The sequence below is a fragment of the Canis lupus genome, chromosome 28 (genome assembly GCF_048164855.1).
Source record: "Canis lupus baileyi chromosome 28, mCanLup2.hap1, whole genome shotgun sequence".
Lineage (NCBI taxonomy): Eukaryota > Metazoa > Chordata > Mammalia > Carnivora > Canidae > Canis > Canis lupus.
The window spans coordinates 3,885,522-3,905,644 of NC_132865.1; the positions used below are offsets into that span (position 1 = coordinate 3,885,522).

Here is a 20,123-nt window from a genome sequence, read left to right on the forward strand (position 1 = left end):
TTTCTAACTAGATTGATTTCTTTTTTTTAGAAGTTTTATTTATTTATTCATGAAAGATAGAGAGAGAGGCCGAGACACAGGCAGAGGGAGAAGCAGGCTCTATGCAGGGAGCCTGATGTGGGACTCGATCCCGGGTCTCCAGGATCATGCCTTGTGTCAAAGGCAGACGCTCACCTGCTGAGCCACCCAGTCATCTCATAACTAGATTAATTTCTTGAAGGATGGTTTATGATGTTTGATTTTTTTTTTTTTTTGTATAGCCTTTCTTCCTTCACTTGTAGGATGCCTGATGAATGAATAGTGTGGGTTGTTATGTTATTTACGTTTAAATAGGACTGACTTGATCATATTAAAGTCTCTGATCCAATGGCATCTGCTGACCACATAGAGAATAGTCATATTGTGGATCAATTCATAGTCCAAATATTAAATACAAACTCTTAGAATTTTGACAAGCATATATACCCAGGTAACCAGAAATACCAATCAAAATAGAAACATTTCCATTTTCTCAGGTAAATCTTCGTATTTGCTTCCAGTCAGTCTTTACCTACCTCCATATGCATATGCAACCACTGTTCTGATTTCTATCACCATAGATGATTTTTTTTTTGCTAAAAAAATCTTGCAAAGGCTTTTATTGAAATTGAATTTTATGTAACGATCAATTTTGGAGAATAGACACTAAAATCTAAAGTCTTGTTTTATAAACATGACATATTTTTCCTTTTATTTACTTTTATTCATATTTATTAGAGCCAAGGGAGGGTGAGACAAAGTGATATAATATGAAGGCCTCAGCCCTGTTCTTATACTAAATTGTTCAGAGGGTGCTGTGATAGGCATTATATTCCCATACAAAGTTCTCTTTCCTGTTTTACTTCTTCTTGAAAATATTAACTTCACAGATGCACCTGTCTCACAAGATTCTTTGGAAATCCATAAGAAGGGTTAGACCAGTTTGTAAAGTACAGTGTTGCATGGATACGAGTTATCCTGTGTGTGTGTGTGTACTTTGCAAATATAGTAATCATAATCAAACACAATATACTAAAAGTAAAAGAGTGGTGGTATACTTTTCTTCACTACTTTTAAGGATAATGCATTGCAGTCTTAAGATATGCATATATGTATATACATAAGTATATATGCATATACTATAGAATATTATAATATCTAAGTTTTTTTAAAGACAGAGAGATGAAATAGAAAAGACTACTGACCAGTTAGTTAATACAAACTAATTAATTAAGATATTAACTAATTCAAGGATTTTTCTTAAGGAAGGATTTTTTGATTTCCTGTATCAAGGTTAGAAAATACCACAAGCCTAAGATCATACTAAGGATGATAGATCTATCACTGGCACTGTCTCCCCTAAATGGAGTCCTATGCAGATGTTTCCCAGATCTGATCAAAAGTGTGAGGAGAGAATAAAGCAGCTAAAATTATCTTGAAGAGATATTTTAGTATTGGTGGTTAAAAAAAAGAGAAATATAAATAGCAAAAGAAATGAGTATCATAGTGTTTTTTTTTTGTTTGTTTGTTTTTTTACTATTAAAGTTATCAGTAAGCTACTTTAGTTGCTAGTTAATAAACATTCACAAAGAATAGTGGCATTACATATGTGCATTGTCCTCTTACTAAATCTCACCTATTTATATAATTTCTGTTTGGTCAATCAGGAACTGTATTTGGTAATACTGTGTTGTTTTTTGAATGATGATTTTAATATCACTGTTTAATGTTTATCTTCTGCCAAAAGTTTTGCCTTTTCAATTAGGTACTAAATGACAGTGATTAATGGCTTTCATAAAAGCTTTCTTTATATTATTCTTTGCTCAAGTAAGAATAAAGTGAGCTAATGCTGAGTGGAAACACCTTGTAGATACTGATCTTTACACTAAATGGACACTGTTTTAATTACTATAACATGATCTTGAAATGTGTAGTGAACTAAGATGAAATACCTTCTTGCTTTCCAGGCAATGCACCTAAGAAAAACAATATTCTGAAATATTACCGGCTAAAACAAATTGGTTTTGGTCCTATCATTTCTTCAGATATAATATTGAAAAAATGGATAGTAAGATTGTGTAATATTACATGTATTGTTCTAGAGATAAATCATTTCAAAATTGGAAGAAAATTTTATAAACTGCTTTAACATAATTATTTTCTAAATATATGTTTTTAAGTATATCAAGCCAAATAATATTTATATGTGCTAGGTAAATCATTATAAAAAGACAACTAATTTACTTGTCAATCTCTTTTTCTTATATATTAAAGTTTGCTAACTATTATTAAGCATCTTGTGCCAGACACCTCTTATTTTATCTTCACAGTAGTCCTGTAAAAGAGCAACTACTATTATCTCCATTATTAAGATTAGGAAGATTTGGCACAGATGGGTTAAAGAATTTTCCCAAGCTTCTACAATTGGTAGGAGGTAGAGCCAGAACTCAATTCCAAAGAATTGACCACAGAATCCCTTCACTATACTACTTCCTTGGGGTTGAAGACTATAGTAGGTACTAGCAGATGAAAGATAATTAAGTTATAAGATTTGAGTTCATGGAATTGACAGTACAATAGCACTTTGGCTGTCAGGAGATTCTGAGGTAACTCCGCTCCTAATTTAGAAAGACAAAAATACGATGCTTCCATTTCTTCTCTATTTTTAAAATTTCATCATACTTTTTATGATATTGATATACCATTTCTTAAAAGTTTTTATTAAAATTCCAGTTACTTAGCATACACTGTAATATTAGTTTTAGATGAACAATTTACTGATTTATCCCTTCCATACAACACCCAGTGCTCATCACTACACGTGTATGTATTAACCGCCATCACCTATTTAACTCATCCCCCTACTCTTGCTGGTAACTATTTTTGTTCTTTATAGTTGAGTCTGTTTCTTGGTTTTCCTCTCTCCTCTCTCTCTCTGTTTCTTAAGTTCTACACATGAGTAAAATCATATGGTATTTGTCTTTCTCTGACTATTTCACTTAGCATAATACTCTTTAGCTCCATCCACATCTTTGGAAATGGCAAGATTTCATTCTTTTTGATGGCTGAGTAATATTCCATTGTGTGTGTATTGTGTGTATGTATCCACAATGTAATATATTACTTTGATATTACTTTTATATTATACTAATTATATATTAGTATATATACTACACACTACATCTTATTTATCCATTCACCAACAATGGACATTTGGGCTTTTTCCATAATTTGACTTTTTTTTTTTTAAAGATTTTATGTATGTATTTATGAGAGATACACAGAGAGAGGCAGAGACACAGGGAGAGGGAGAAGCAGGTTCCCTGCAGGGAGCCCAGTGTGGGACTCAATCCCGGGACCCCGGATCACACCCTGAGCCGAAGGCAGATGCTCAACCACTGAGCCACCCAGGTGTCCCCATAATTTGACTATTGTTGATAATGATGCTAAAACATCAGGGTGCATGTGTCCCTTTGAATCAGTATTTTTATATCCTTTGAGTAAATACATAATAGTGGAACTGCTGGGTCATAGGGCAGTTCTATTTTTAACATTTTGAGAAAACTTCACACTGTTTTCCAGAGTGGTTGCACCAGCTTGACTCCCACCAACAGTGTAAGAGGGTTCCCTTTTCTTCCCCATCCTTGGCAACATCTGTTATTTCCTGAGTTGTTAATTTCAGCCATTCTGACTGGTGTGAGGTGATATCTCATTGTAGTTTAGGTTTGTATTTCCCTGATGGTGAGTGATGTTGAGCATCTTTTCACGTGTCTATTAGCCATCTGTATGTCTTTTGAAAAATGTGTATTCATGTCTTCTGCTTATTTCTTAACTAGATTATTTATTTTTTAGGTTTTGAGTTTGAGAAGTTCTTTCTAGATTCTGGATACTAGCCCTTTATCTGATATGTCATTTGCAAATATCTTCTCCCATTCTGTAGGTTGCTTTTTTTTTTTTTTTTTGTTAACTGTTTTCTTTGCTGTGCAGAAGCTTTTTATCTTGATGAAGTCCCAATAGTTCATTTTAGCTTTTCTTTCCCTTGCCTCCAGAGACGTGTCTATTAAGAGGTTGCTACAGCCAATGTCAAAGAGGTTGCTGCCTATCTTCTCCTCTAGGATTTTGATGGTTTCCTTTCTGACATTTAGGTCTTTCATCCATTTTGAATTTATTTTTGTGTGTGGTGTAAGAAAGTAGTCCAGTTTCATTCTTTTGCACTTTACTGTATAGTTTCCCCAATACCATGTATTGAAGAGAGTGTCTTTTTCCCAGTGGATATTCTTTCCTGCTTTGTCGAAGATGGGTTGACCATATAGTTATGGGTCCATTTCTGGATTCTCTAATCTGTTGCACTGATCTCTGTGTCTGTTTTTGTGCCAGTACCATACGGTCTGGATGACTGGAATCTTGTAATATAGCTTGAAGTCTGGAATTGTCATGCTTTGAGATTGCTTTGGCTATTCGTGTCTCTTGTGGTTCCATACAAATTTTAGGATTTTTGTTCTAGCTCTGCAAAAAATGCTGGTGGTATTTTGATAGGGATTGCATTAGATGTTTAGATTGATTTGAGTAGTATAAACATTTTATTGTTCTTCCAATCCATGAGCATGGAATGTTTTTCCATTTCTTTGCATCCTCTTCAATTTCTTTCATAAATGTTCTCTAGTTTTCAGAATACAGATCTTTTACCTCTTTTGTTAGGTTTATTGCTAGGTATCTTCTGGTTTTTGGTGCAATTGTGAAGGGTATTGTTTTCTCTTTCTGCTGCTTCATTACTGGTGTATAGAAATGCAACAGATGATTTTGTATGCTATGACCTTTTTGAATTCATGTATCATTTCTAGCAATTTTTTGATGGACTGTTTCAGGTTTTCTACATAGAGAATCATGTTGTCTACAAATAGTGAATGCTTGACCTCTCCTTTGCTGATTTGGATGCCTTTATTTGTGTTATCTGATTGCTGAGGCTAGGACTTCCAGTACTGTGTTTAATAATGGTGAGAGTGGACATCCCTGTCATTCCTAACTGTAGAGGAAAAGTTCTCAGTTTTTCCCCATTGAGGATGATATTAGCTGTGGGTCTTTTGTATGTGGCCTTTATGTTGGTGAGGCATGTTCCCTTTATCCCTACACTATGGAGGGTTTTTATCAAGAATGGATGTTGTATTTTGTCAAATTCTTTTTTCTGCATCTATTGAGAAGATCATATGGTTCTTATACTTTCTCTTATTAATGTACTATATCACATTGATTGATTTGTGGTTACTGGCTACCCGCACAGCAGAGGAATAAGTCCCACTTGATCGTGGTGAATGATTCCTTTAATGTACTATTGGATTCAGTATCCTAGAATCTTGTTGAGTCTTTTTATATCCATGTTCATCATAGATATTGGCTGTAATTTTTCTTTTTTGTGGGGTTTGGAATCAAGGTAATGCTGGCCTCGTAGAAAGAGTTTGGAAGCTCTCCTTCCACTTCCATGTTATGAAATGGTTTGAGAATAGGTATTAATTCTTTAAATGTTTGGTGGAATTCCTCTGGAAAGCCATCTGGCCCTGGACTTTTGTTTGTTGGGAGTTTTTTTTTTTTTTTTTTTTTTTTTTTAATTACTGAGTTAGTTTCTTGGCTGGTTATGAGGAATACTGTTATTGTTGAAATAACGTTTTCTCTGGTTATAGAATTCTCATTTGGCAGGTTTTTTTCTTTTTTTCCCCTGTGTGATCTTTCAACATAAAATATTTCCACACTGTATTTTGGCTATTATTTTTGGTCACTGGGAAATCAATCTAAATGTTATGTCTTTAAAAATAATCAACCTTTTCTTTTGTACCTCCTTTTAAAATTTTCTGTGTCTTTGGATTTCCGCAATTTCACTATGATGAGTTTAAGTATAGATTTGACTTCATTTATCCTACTTGAGGTATTGTTATTGTAATGGCATATGTTATTGTAGGTCCATTTCTTTAATATGTTCTAGAAAATTCTTAGCCATTGTGTTTACTTCAGTTTTCTTCTTCTTTTCTCCTTTTGGGAAAATACCAGATATTCTATTGTGGTGTAATAGGATATATGTATTTTTAGCTGCTAAGTTGTTCTCCAAATTGGTTGTACTGTTTTATAGTCCTATGAACAAAGTGTTGTCTATTTCTCCATATCTTTTTGTTATCATCAGACTTAAATTTTTGCCAATCTCATGCACATGCAATTGTATTTATTCTTATTTTAGTTTTCACTGTGTTGTTTACTGAGGTTAAACTTATCTCATATATTTACCGATTTTTGGATTCTTTTTCTTTTGTGAATATATTGCTGCTCATATTTCTTTTCTTTCCTTTTTTTGGTGAGTGGGCTTTTAACTGCTCTTTCCTTTTCTTTTTTTCATCTGTTCATATATCTATAGTTTCTTTTTTTAATTTTTTTATCTATAGTTTCGAGAATGAATTTGGATAACACATTTTGTGGTAAAGTTGAATGAACTATATTAAGTTGTTTTTCTCTCATTGTATTGAATTCTTTATGTACACTGATAATAATGCTCTGTTTCTTTATTATGTTATTAAACTTGCTTATTGCCTTGGAAATATTATTATATCATAATAATACTTGTTTAATTACTACAGCTTTGGGTTTTTTCTAATTTATATATTTTTTAAAGATTTTGGGCAGCCTGAGTGGCTCAGCGGTTTAGTGCTGCCTTCAGCCCAGGGCGTGACCCTGGAGACCCAGGATCAAGTCCCATATTGGGCTCCCTGTGAGGAGCCTGCTTCTCCCTCTGTCTGTGTCTCTGCCTCTCTGTCTCTCATGAATAAATAAATAAAATCTTTAAAAATATTATTTATTTGAGAGAGACAGAGATAGTGATAGAGATCATGAGAGAGAACATGAATGGGGAGGATACAGAGAAGCAGGCTTCCAGCTGAGCAGGGAGCCCAACATGGGGCTGGATGCCAGGGCCCTGGATCATGACGTGAGTCAAAGGCAGACACTTAACTGCCTGAGCCAGGAGCCCCTTACTACAACTTTTTAATACATCTTGACAAACGGTAAAACAAATCCTCTCCTCTCTTTGTTGTTTTTAAAACCTGTGTCAATTAATTTTGGTCTTTTATCCTCTTGTGTGAATTTTAAAATTAACTTTGTACAGTCATGAAAAAAGGACATTGGTAGTCATCTTGGGATTATAGTAGATTTATAGATTACTTTGGGAAAAATTTATATCTTTATGTATGAAAATTGCATCAATTTTATCATTTTAAATAACATATAGTTGGTGCATTTGATAAATTTTCATTATTTTCTTTATAAAGTTGTTGAATTTTCTGAGTTAAACAGAAGTGATACATATCTCAATTTTTTGCTATTATTGTGGCTAGATCTTATAAAATTATATTTTGCGATTGGTTGTTACTATATAAACATGCTACTGAATTCTAATTGTTAATCCTATATTAAGCAACTTGAGTACATTTTATTACTTGTAAAAATTTGTAATTTCTCTTTGATTTTCTGTGTAGTTTTCTAATAGGTACACTTGAAAAAAATCTTTCAGTTCATCTTTTATATCTTGTTATGTTGTTTTTCACTTGGAAATAGAGATATTCTGTTCCTAACTTTAAAGAAAAAGTTTCAATCATTTTGCCATTATGTGTCATGTTAGTTCTAGGTTTTTGGTTACATACTTGTTGAGCTAAGGAAATTCCCCTTTGTTCTTACTTTACTAAGAGATTTTTTCCCCCTTTTATAAAGTAATGAATTATGTTGCATTTTATTGAAGATTTTTTCTATCAGAAGAATATTTTTTCTATCAAGTTATAGTAATAGATTTTCTTTTTTCCTTCCTTTTTTTAAAGATTTGTATGTCTCATGACACAGAGAGAGAGGCAGAGACATAGGCAGAGGGAGAAGCAGGCTCCCTGTGCGGAGCCCAATGTGGGACTAGATCCCAGGACCCTGGGATCATGACCTGAACCACCTAAGCATCCCTATACATTATTTTTTTAAAAAATGGAATTGGCATATGTCTTTTCATTCTCTTATCATCTTTGTTCAGTTTTAGTTTGAACGTCATACAAGATTTCTATAATGAATTGGAGATATACTCTTCTTTTATATCCTATAGGACAGTTATACAAATTTGGAAATGTCACTTTCTAGAATGTTTCTAAAAGTCTCTAGCAAAACCTCTGTCTGAAGCTTTTTATTTGAATGGATCTTTAACAATTTTCTCTCTTTTTTTAATGTTTAAATGACTTATATTTTTGAACCATGCTAGCTAACATATTCAGTGACAAAATTGAATGAAAAACTTTCAAATGTATTCATAAAGTGTGTACATTTTTTTAGTATTTTTAAAATATCTACTATAGTTTCTATTTTTAGTTGATGCAATCTTTATTAATATTAGCTGAGATGTCTAATATTTTACACGTTTTAAAGAATTAGCTTTTGGTACTATGTATTCTGTTGTTTCTTTTTCCATAATTTTACTCTTTAGGATTTCCTTCATTGCGATTCCTTAATTTTTCTTTCTTTTGTAATTATTTGAGTGGAATGCTTTGCTATTTGTTTTTAAACTTCTTAAAAATAATGTATTCATGTAATAGATCAGTTTTATATCATATTGGCAACATAACATTATAGCATTCTTGAGCTTTTATATATATTTATATATGTATTTCATATATATTTATATATTTATGTAATTTTAATTGATTCTTAAACTTACTGTTTTTGTTCAGAAACTTTCAGGATGATGTCAGTTTGCAATATTAAGCTTTTCTCTATTGCTCAGTATGTGGTCAATTTCGTGTATATTCTATCCATGCTTGAAAGGAATAGGTATTCTCTAATATTAGAAACCTACACTGTTTATGTTAATTGTGGTGTTCAAAACTATTTTATACTTTTTATGAATGTTTGAGCTGTCATTCCATGAGAAATAAAGTTAAAATATCCTCATTAAAACTATGGAGATATTAATTTTTGTAATTCTATTGGTTTTTGTCTTTTATATTTTGAGGGTATGTTTTTTGTTGTATAGTATTTCTAAATTGTATATATTTCTGGTAATTTCTCTTTTTCTATTTATCAAATAATGGTCTTTTTATTTTGAAAAATGCATTTAAGTTTTTCATTAGGGCTTTTTTGTCTTATATTAATATTTGTAAATAACTTTCTTTTGTTTAGTATTCTGATAATTTTTTTCATACTGCTTTATTCTTGTTTCAACTTTTGCGTTATGTTTTATGTTTTTTATATAGCCTAAGAATCTTTGTTTTTGAGCAAGCAAATTTAAATCTATATCATTTACTGTGAATGAAAAATCAAGATATATTTCCATAATACTATTTTGTTATCTTTACTTGTGGCAGGTTTTCTTTGCTAATCTCTACCCAAACCTTTTTTCCTGAGAAATCTGGAGTTCTTCTTGTTCAAATTTTGAAAGGTTTGCATTTAATTTAATTTAATTTTTCTTCCTTTTTTCCTTCCTTCCATCCTTCCTTCCTGCCTGCCTTCCTGCCTTCCCTGTTCATCCTCCTACTCTTCTTCCTCCCCCTTGTTTCCTCTTCTTCTTCTTTGTCTTCATTTTCTTCCTCTTCTTCAATTCCTCAAATTTTATTTTGTGAAATCTTGGTCTTAGTGAAATCTAAAGTCTATTAATATCTTTATTTATCCAAAGCAATATAAAGATTTTTAACTCTATATTATTACTCTTTCCTGTTGCTCATGTAATTGTGTTTATTACTTTATTTCTCTCATTTTCAATACCACAAACTCAATTATTACAGCTATCATTTTGTAGTTTTAGTCATCAGTAATTACTTATATCTAACTTCATACTTGCTTTTTTTCCTTTTTGTATTTCACATCTGCCTTCTGGTAAAGTTTCCTTATTTTTGCCTTCATGCAAATATCTATTAGTCTCGGTCTGTGTTTATAAAGCAGTAGTACTACATTGTACTTATACTTGAATTATAGTTTAGCTGGGTACATAATTTTAGGTTGATATTTGTATCTCCTCAGAACTTTGAAAATACTGTTTTGCTCATTTCCTGTTTCTGGTGTCTCTGAGAGATATCTTCCAATAATGTAATTGCCACTTCTTTTAATTATTCATTCCTGTTTTCAGATTTTTCTTTTTAACCTTTTTAGCTTTAATCTAATGCAAATGCTTATTTTTATTTAGTAAAAAGAAAAAAAGACTTGAAATTTGGTGTGCTCCTTCATCCTAAAGATTCTTGCCTTTCTTAAGTTATGGAAAGATTTAAATATCTTATTATTATTATTATTATTATTATTATTATTATTATATTATTTTGTCTTTTGAATAATGGCTTTCTCCCTTCTCTCTAATTTCTCCTTCTAGAATTACTATTCTATATAAATTGAGTCTTCATATTACAACATTCATCTCTCTTAAAATCATAGTTACATATTTTCTCTCTTTAAATTTCTGTCATATTTTGGGTTTGTTATTTCTCAGACTTATTTTCCCTTTGATTAGAATTTAAAAATTTTTATTCTTTCTCAATCATTTATTTATTACTATGTCTAACTTGTATCCATGGATATGTGATTTCACTGACCTTTTCTGCCATGTGTAAAAGGACCATTTAATCACTTTAAAAATCATTCTTTTTTGTTCTATTTCTTTGTGTTTTTTTTTCCTCTTTAATTATTTTAAACACCAATTGTACATATCATTCTTTCAGGCTTTTCCACTGTTCCTTCTTATGGTACCAACTTGCCCAACTGATATGTTGGCTTATTGTACCTCATGCTATTTTATTTTTCTTTCTTTTTTTTCAATCCTTTTATGGTTTATGTTTCTCCTCCCCTCCTCTGTATGTGTGTGTGTGTGTGTGTGCATGTGTGTGTGTGCATGTGTGTGTATTCATCTTCAATAGAGTCATTTGTTTTCCTTTCTATTTTCTCCTGCTGTGAGAGTTCCTGCAGTCTGAATTGTTTAATAATCTTACAGAGCAGTGTTTAATTTACTTACTCACAGTAGGGATTTTATATATTTTGGATCATTATTCTGACTTACTTATTGGCCTAAGATTCTTGCACTTGGACCTCACAACTTCTTTTTTAGTCTGACAGGCTTAAGGATTGTATTTCTCACAGGTGACACATCTTGTCTCCACACCGAGAACTTAGAGGAAGTAGAAATATTTCTTGCTATTTCTCCAAATAAGTACAGGTTATTTTTCTGTCTTTTTTTGTATGATTCAGTCAGTCCTTTGAAGATCTCAATTTTACCCATATATTTCAGTTTCAGCTTCTTTTTCACAGCTATGCTGCACATGCCTGGGCCTTAAAAGCAAATGTGCAAGCCTCTTGATATCTACAGCCAAGAGCAGGTTTTAGATTGCCGATCCTCCACCTCCCCACTCAAGGCTATTAGGATATCCCCTAAAACTAGCTGTTTTGCTTTGAGTTTTATCTTTGTTTCTACCATTTGAACATTTCCATTTTTCCTTTTATTATCATGTATGTATGTATGTAAGTATATACACCTTCAATATTTATAGCTTCATAGGATGGGCTTTTTACTACTGTTTCTAGGTGTTTATATCAAAAAAGGATCCACCTCAGCTCTGCCTAACAAATTTTCAGAACTGGAAGTCTTTTGAGCATTTTACTTGGCTGATAGCACATACTACTTTTTTCTTTTGTATTTTTTTTTCTTTCTTTTGTATGTATGTGTGTGTGTATATATATATATGTATATATATATATATATATACATATATATTTATACCTGCTGAGATCTAAAGATTAAAGACAGAAGCTCTATCTAATTTTATTTTGCATCACTGATGATCACTTCTAATGATAGAAAGTACCTAAAAATATTTTTTTTTAAAATCTCCCTAATTCTAAGGTAACTAAGTTCTACATACTCTTTGTATAATCTACTCTGTTCATATTACTCTTAAGTGTTCTATTATATCTCTTGAAATAATGAGTATCTTTAACTCGAAAACTTACTAAAATATGCTGTTATTTAACTTTTCTGAAAGTTCCTGTTTTATCTTCCCTGTGATACTTTTTTAAAGTTTTCCATTGATTTTTATCTCTGTACTGCAAGGATATACTACACATAGCAGTTACTTTGAAAACTACTTATTTGCTTGTTTTGGCTAGGTGCAAACTAAAGACTGATATGCTTTATAATATCTTCTACTGAATGACATATGCTTGGTCAGCATTCTTAGTATGATTTTTTGAGAAATTAGTTAATATCTCATGAGCAACTTGCTGGTTTATCTTTCTAGCAACCCAAAGCATAGTGCTTGTTTCCTAGTCCTTATGTATGTTATATCATGGTGGATCCTCTGCAATATATGACTAATATAAAGGTGTTCTCAGTATTTAAAAAAAAAATTGGTTTGAATTGCCTTTATAACACAATTTTTAAAGTTTGCATGAATTTTTATTTTTAAGGATGAATTTACTTATTTCCTCTCCTTAGTCCAAATATCCGTAAATAATTTTAAAAAATATAATTTTTGCAAATTGTACATCATATTGTATAACTGGCTAAATGTAAAGGTATACTATACCAGTGATAATCCACTGGATCTGTATTTTTTATTTTTTATCTATTTTATTATGTTTCTCGTTTTGTAAAAAGTTTTACATCAGCTTGATTAACATTCAAATTATTATTTTTTGCCTGTGACCATGGAAATTTCTGATTTTATTCATTTTGTAGCTATCAAAATGCTGATCATTTGTTTATTGACATAGTTACCAGAATTTGCTATAGGATTCCATAGGAAAGACTATAGATCCTTGCTTTTGTAATGAGTTTTCTAGTTATTTGTAGTTTATAATATAGTAACCTAAATTTGTGTTCATATGGCAGGGAAATTACTTTATATGCCAAATTACATTGCTCTTTTATATGTAATGCAAGTAATATGGTATGGTAATACCATATGGTAATCATATGGTAAGATGAGAAAAGTAAGATTTCAAATAGTGTTTTGCTTTTTGAAGAAGAGGGGAGGGATTTGAAACAGTTGATGGGAAATTATTCTAAAAATGTTGAAGGAAATATAAGTCTTTACTTTGATTAACAAATATTATTTGTCAGTATTTTTGGCATGCTGTAAATAACTCATCTTCCAATAATTCGTTTGAGTAATTAAATTTAGATTGCAAATTTTTCTTTTCAAATATTTTGACTCTTATCTCCTTGCTTTTCTATTGTATCTTAATTGGTGTGGTCTCTATAAATGGACAATAAATTATATATCTTTGTTATAGAGATCAGACAGTGAATAGAACTTGGTATTCATCCCAGACAGAATTATGATTGAATGTATTTGCAAGATTAAAGCACTGAATTTACTTTTTTCTAATTAAAGGCAATTAAAGATTTCCAGACACAAATAAAAGACAATGAATTGAGGAATAAGTGTAGGAGCAAGTCCATTTGCAGGTGAAAAGATGTGCCTTTGAAGCAGAACCAGCTGTATTTTCATTGAAAGAATAACAGTTTAGGAAGCTTTTCTGCATGTGCTTGCTTGATAGCATAATGTACTCATAAGCAGCTTATGCAGTATTCAGAAAATAACAGTGCATTAATTTTTAAAGCAGCAAAGGCAGAGGAAGAGCAGTACTGCCACATGATGATAATGAGTGTGGCTAGTGTAATGTCGACTGTTGAGAAAGAGACAAACAGTGAGCTTCTGAAAAATGAACATTTATAAAACAATAAGCAGATATTCACATGATAATGAGCTTAGACAGCAATATCAACAAAGGGCAAAGATGCAGTCTTGTTTCTGGACAAAGTAAAGGAATTGAAAAGCAAAAAGCCAAGAGCAGTTAAGTAATCTATTATTTTGTTCAACTAAGAAAACTCTCAGTGAAACTATGGCATAGTTAAAGCATGTCTTTAAAGATGAAATAATTTATTACATAAAGTAGGTTTTTAAGTTGAATTAAGTAGAGCATATAAATTATTCTGTTCTTTTCTAAATTAGTGTAATATGAGGAATAGTATATGACAATATTAAAGTACTAAATATTTATGACTTTTATTAAATGTTTTTGTGATTCTTGTGATTCTTTATAGAAATGGTGCCAATGTTAGAGTTAAATATATTTTCACATACTGAATAAGAAAGGAAACTTTAACACAGATAATATCTACTAATTAGAAATTATAACTGAAAATTACTTTTTAAATTATTCTGTTTTAAAAGCAGATACTACAAAGTCTGCAAAGTATATATAAATAAAAATTATGAATATGTGTGGAATCATCTTTGCTATCAAAAAATCCAGGTGTAATTCAGAAATTATTTTGCATCAGTGTTTTACTTTTTAGTTATGATTTTGCTTTTACTTGATACTCATAATCCCTGTTTAGACGTGGAGCAGGAACTTCTGTTGATTATGTGCCATGAGTTTTCAAGTATATATTTTTAATCTATATTTAACAGGAGAAATCGGAGACAGGCTAGTTTGATTTGTTAAAGTTGCTGGAATTGGGAACTAGACGCATTTTATTAGGTGCATCTTACTCTTCTGTAATTGGAAGAAAGTTGATAATTTTTTGAGTTTAAGAATGATTAAAGTGATCCCAAGGAAGGAGTATCCATTCCACTTTGCTCTTCATTTTATAAGAATATGAACCAGAGCAGGAAATAGCCATGATTCTAGAGTGAAACAAGAAATACAAACTGGTAGTGGAAAGAGAAAGTCCTTCAGAGTCAAGACTGAATTTCAAGTCAATCCCAGCTGAATTCATTCTTCTCTTATCTCCTGGAATAAAAAATTAATTAATCAGTCTCTCTTTGCCTCTCTCTTTCTTTTTCTTCTTCCCTCCCTCTCCGCCCTTTCTTATTTTTACATTATTTCAGGTTGGATTTCTGCCCTTTATCATTAAAATAATCTTGAAAGGATCTTCAGCTACCTATATATTTTCCAACCAAGCCTGGGACTACTGTACTCTAAGTCTGGGATCTTCAATGATATATATATATATATATATATATATATATATATATATATAATTGATCTATTAATAATATATCAATATATCATATCAATAATAATAATTGATATATATTGATATATAAAGAAATGAAAGTTGAGGTTACTATTCTCAGGTCTCTAGCTGGTTGTAGTAGTTGTAATTTATGACCTCCCTCCTCCAAAATTCATTCTGAATCTTGTTCCTAGCAAGTGTCTTAGTCTGATGAGTTCTTTGTCTTTAGTGGGTAACCCATGTCTTCATTCCTAAAGTTTCTATGTGATTCTTTTATTTATAAAGTTATAAAGCAAATGGACTTGCTCCTACACTTATTCCTCAAGTCTTCATAACTTTATAATGACAATAATAAATGACTTTATTATTGGTCATAATAGTACCTGAGATTACCCCAGAAGTTCCCTAACATCTTTCCAAATTCTTTTGGCCTTCAATATGTATTAACGAATCATTTTATCCATGATAACCAGCATCCATTACCCTAGCCAATACTGCGATTCTCCGTGTTGCCTGTTTACCTGTAGGCATAGATAATCCAAACTGACCAGGTGGCAGACTCAGTATCCAGTTCAGGAAAACTAATATTGTGCCTTTCTTAAGTTACCTCTTTTCCTATGTAAAACAACAAAATGTACTGCTCAAACTTCGGCCACTGGGAGGATTTCCTTTATAGGTTTTGTTCTAGGGCCATCTCCAAGGATAGCAGTCTGCTTCCAGCTGGTGTCAGCATGTTACAAAGAGCCATCCACAAACATTTTTTTTTTTAACTGCTAAAATGGTACACCCAATTTTATGGTTTGTTGAATTAGATAACCTCCAATTCATAACTGGTAGCTCTGGCCAGATGGTCTCTGAGTCTCATGACCAGGTAGTCAGTCTCCATCAGAGCTTGGTAGCAATCCAGGAGTTGTTTCTTAGCAGCTGTTACCTGCTGAAGGATGTATGGCACTGTTCCAAAGCCCTAGAGACTGCCACTTCTTTTTGGGGGGACCTGCTAAAGGCTTATTTCTATGTCACAGCTAAAAGCACTTCAAGCTTCATTTATTCTGCTATGCCATAAACTCTAAGAGGTAGAGTCGCTTGCATAGCAATCTACTGGAGAACCTTTTATTGTCCCATGCCCCACTCAACACCAGCAGCTTTTCAGGTTCTCTCTGTATCTCAGATATGTATGTAGATTTTAAAAACACAATTATAGCATGGACAACTACGTAACCATCATCCAGCTTAAAAACTGGACGTACCCCAGTACCTGAGAACCCTCTTTAGGCCCCTTCCTAACTGCAATAGTCTCTAAGCCTCAGAGGTAAACCATAATTTTGATTTTGTAATAATTTTGTTTATGTGCCAAACAATATATTGTTTTGTTTTTGGATTTTATATCAATGAAATCATACCGTATATATTATGTAATTTGCCCTGATTAAACATCATGTTTTAGAGTTTTATTCTTTTTTAAAAAGATTTTATTTATTTAATTGAGAGAGAAAGAAAGAGCCACAGAGATAGTGAAAGGGTGCATATGTGGGGAGTAGAGGGAGAAGCCGAGTCCCTACTGAGCAGGGAGCTTGATGCCAGGTTCTATCCCAGGACCCTGGGATCATGGCCTGAGCCAAAGTTAGACACAACTGACTGAACCACCCAGGCGCCCCTAGAGTTTTATTCTTATTGATGAAATTTGATAATAGTTTATTCATGTTTTATGCTTTATAGCATTTCATTGTTTCTGTATACCAGAATTTTTCTGTTTTCCTGGTTTTGACATTGGATCATTCTCTGTTTCTTTTTTTCTATGAATGTTATTATAAACACTCATTGCATATTTTTGGACATGTCTGTTCTTTGATGATATGTACAAGAGTTTCTCTATAATATATACTTAGTAGAAGAATGTTGTGTCATAGATCATAGAAGAATGTTATCAAATCATGCCAAGTACTTAAGTTAGACCTATGTCCCTATCTTAATGGTAGATATAGCATAAAGCACAGAAAGGTGGACGTTTTTTCTTGGAAACAATCCTAACATGCTCCAAATCAGTGGACCTCCATGAATCAGAATTTAGGTGGCAAGTTTCTGTATTTAACAGAATGTTCCCTCTTTTCCCTCTTATGCACATACCTGAATGAGGCATCTCAGGCAGTTGTCATGTCTTCTCCAACCTTATGTCATATCATTGTCATTGTGATATATTGTGTAGTAGTGGGACAGTTAAATTCTCTTGGAATGAGACCATAGCCTTGAGACAGACAGTTGTTCTAGTTCTTGAGCAGAACAGTAAGTATACTGCTGTTCCTATCTAGTAAAGGCAGATAGTCTCTTGTACTTGTGATTGGAACCTAGAAAAAAACATTGACTAGAATAGTTAGCTATTTGTTATCATGTGTGAAGGATTTTTTATAGTCTCCTACTGTAAGAACAATAAGAAAATTCTACCACAAGTTTGAATGTAATAGCTCATTTGGTCCCTGAAGACCAACTAGTCACAGTAAAAAAATAAATAGATCTGTGGAAATAATCCGTGTGACTGAATATTTAGTTTTGATGATAATAGTGAATCTCTGAAACTTCTCCAGGAATGAAGATTTTAGTAAGGAAAGGGAGTAATATTTCCGCTTTGCCTTTACTTTCAAAATAGTTCGCACAGTACATATCAGGGAACCAAGCTTCAGATCCTGCCTATCATTTCAGCGCATACACCCAGAAACTGTCAATGTTCATAGAACCTGAAATGGACCACTGAGCCTAGCATCAGGAATTGAACTTTTTAATTTGAAATTTACTTTATTTTGTTTTTTTAATTGAATAAATTTGACATGTAACATTGTGTAAGTTTAAGGTATACAACGTAGGATTTTGATACATTTATGTATTATGCTGCTAATGTAGCAAAATTTATCATGTTGCATAATTAAAGAATGACATTTTTATCTATATTCATTTTATTGTGCATTCAATCTCTATGGCTTATTTATTACTTGTTACAAGTTTGTATACTTACACCATCACTTCTCTCCCTCTCTTCCATCCATCCATCCATCCCCTGGTAACTTACCATTTTACTGTTTGTTTTTTTTTCTTAACAGGCTTAGCTTTTTTAGATTCCACATATAAATGATACCATATAGCATGATATCATCAGCACCTATTGTCTCTTGTCTTTCTGATAATAGCCATTCTAACAGGCATGAGGTACTATTTCATAGTTGTTTTGATTTGCATTTCCCTGATTAGTGATATTGAGCATCTTTTCATGTGTCTGTTGGCCATTTTGATGTTCTCTTTGGAAAGATTTTTATTAAGTTATTTTTTAATTGGATTGTTTGGGGTTTTTTGTTATTAAGTTGATTTGCAAAAGTTTTCTCCCATTCTACAGTTTGTCATTTCATTTTGTTTCTCTTGCTGTACAGAAGCCTTTTTTCTCAGGACTACTTTAGCTATTTAGAGTCTGTAGTTCCACACAAATTTTAGGACTTTTTCTTCTATTTCTGTGAGGAATGCCTTTGGCATTTTGATGAGGATTGCATTAAATCTGTAGACGACTTTAGGTGGTATGGCCATTTTAACAATATTAATTCTTCTAATCCATGCATGGGATTTCTTTCCATTTTTAGTTTCTTCAGTTTTTTTCAGCCAACTCTCGTAATTTTCACTGCATAGATCTTTTACTTCCTTGCTTAAATGTATTCCTAAGTATTTTATTGTTTTAATGCTGTTGTGAATGGGATAGTTCTATTTTGTGAGATGCTTCATAATTAGTGTAAAAAAATGCAATTGATTTCTGTACGTTGATTTTGTATCCTGCCATTTACCAAAATTTAAAATTGTTGATTCTACATACAAGACTGAATCATCAGCAAATAGTTTACTTTTTCCTTTCCTGATTTGGATGTCTTTCAGTTCTTTGTTATGTCTAATTGCACTAGCTAGGGCTTTCAATACTATATTGAATGGGAGTGGTTGGAATAGGCATCCTTGTCTTATTCCTAATCTTAGAGGGATTGCTTTCAATTTTTCTCCATTAAGTATAATGTTAACTCTAGGTTTGTCACATATTCCTTTATTATGTTGAGGTATGTTCTTCTATACCTGATCTGTTAAGGATTTTTATTATAAAGGGTGTTATATTTTGTCAAATTCTTTTTCTGCATCTACTAAGATGATCATATGATTTTTATCTTTCGTTTTTTGGATGTGATCATATTACATTTATTGATTTGCATATATTGAACCATCCGTGCATCCCAGGGATAAGTCCCTCTTGGCCGTGGTGTATAATCCTTTAACGAATTCTTGAAATCAGTTACCAAATTATAGTGGCTATATTTTTAATGTTATTTTCCTTTGACCTTTACAGTATAGTTAAGAGTTTAGTATATATTCTAAAAATGATTCTTAAAAAAAAAAAAAGATTTATTTATATATTTGAGAGAGAGAACAGGAGCAGGGGGGAGGGGTGGAGAAGAGGTGAGAATCTTCAAGTGGACTCTCTGCTGAGCATGGAGCCCCAAAGCTGACCCCATAACCTTGAGATCATGACCTGAGCCTAAATTAAGAGTTGGACATTTCAACAAAATGAGCCACCCAGGCAACCCTATTCTAAAAAGATTCTTCTTGTCACCTTCATCAGAATTTTGTGTACTTTTGTCTTTTTTTTTTTTCAGCTTGATATCCTTATTTCAACATTTCTTGTGCAACAGGTCTAGTGTCAGTGAACTTCCTCAGCTTTTATTTATCTGAGAAAGCCTTTATTTCTCCTTGTATATGAAGGATAACCTTGCCAGAGAGGATATTCTTGGGTGACAGTTTTTAATATTTCAGTATTTTAAATCTATCATTCCATTCTCTCCTGACCTGTAGAGTTTTTGCTGAGAAACTTACTTGTTGTGAAATAGGCATTCCTTTGTAGGTTACTGCCATTTTTTTCCCTGGCTGCCTTTAAAATTCTTTATCATTGACTTTTAACATTTTTAATAAAATGTATCTTGGAGATGATCTTTTTGCATTAAGTGATAAGGTGTCCTATAAGCTTCATATAATTATATCCAATCCCCTGTATTTGGGAAGTTCTCAGCTATCACTTATTTAATTAAAC

At 32.1% G+C, this 20,123-nt stretch overlaps 1 protein-coding gene across 26 annotated transcripts in view; it reads left to right on the forward strand.

The window, feature by feature from the left end:
• The window catches only part of TRIQK (triple QxxK/R motif containing), an 85,084-nt gene that overhangs the window by 46,034 nt on the left and 18,927 nt on the right, over positions 1–20,123 (forward strand). The gene's annotated exons all lie outside the window — the stretch shown is intronic.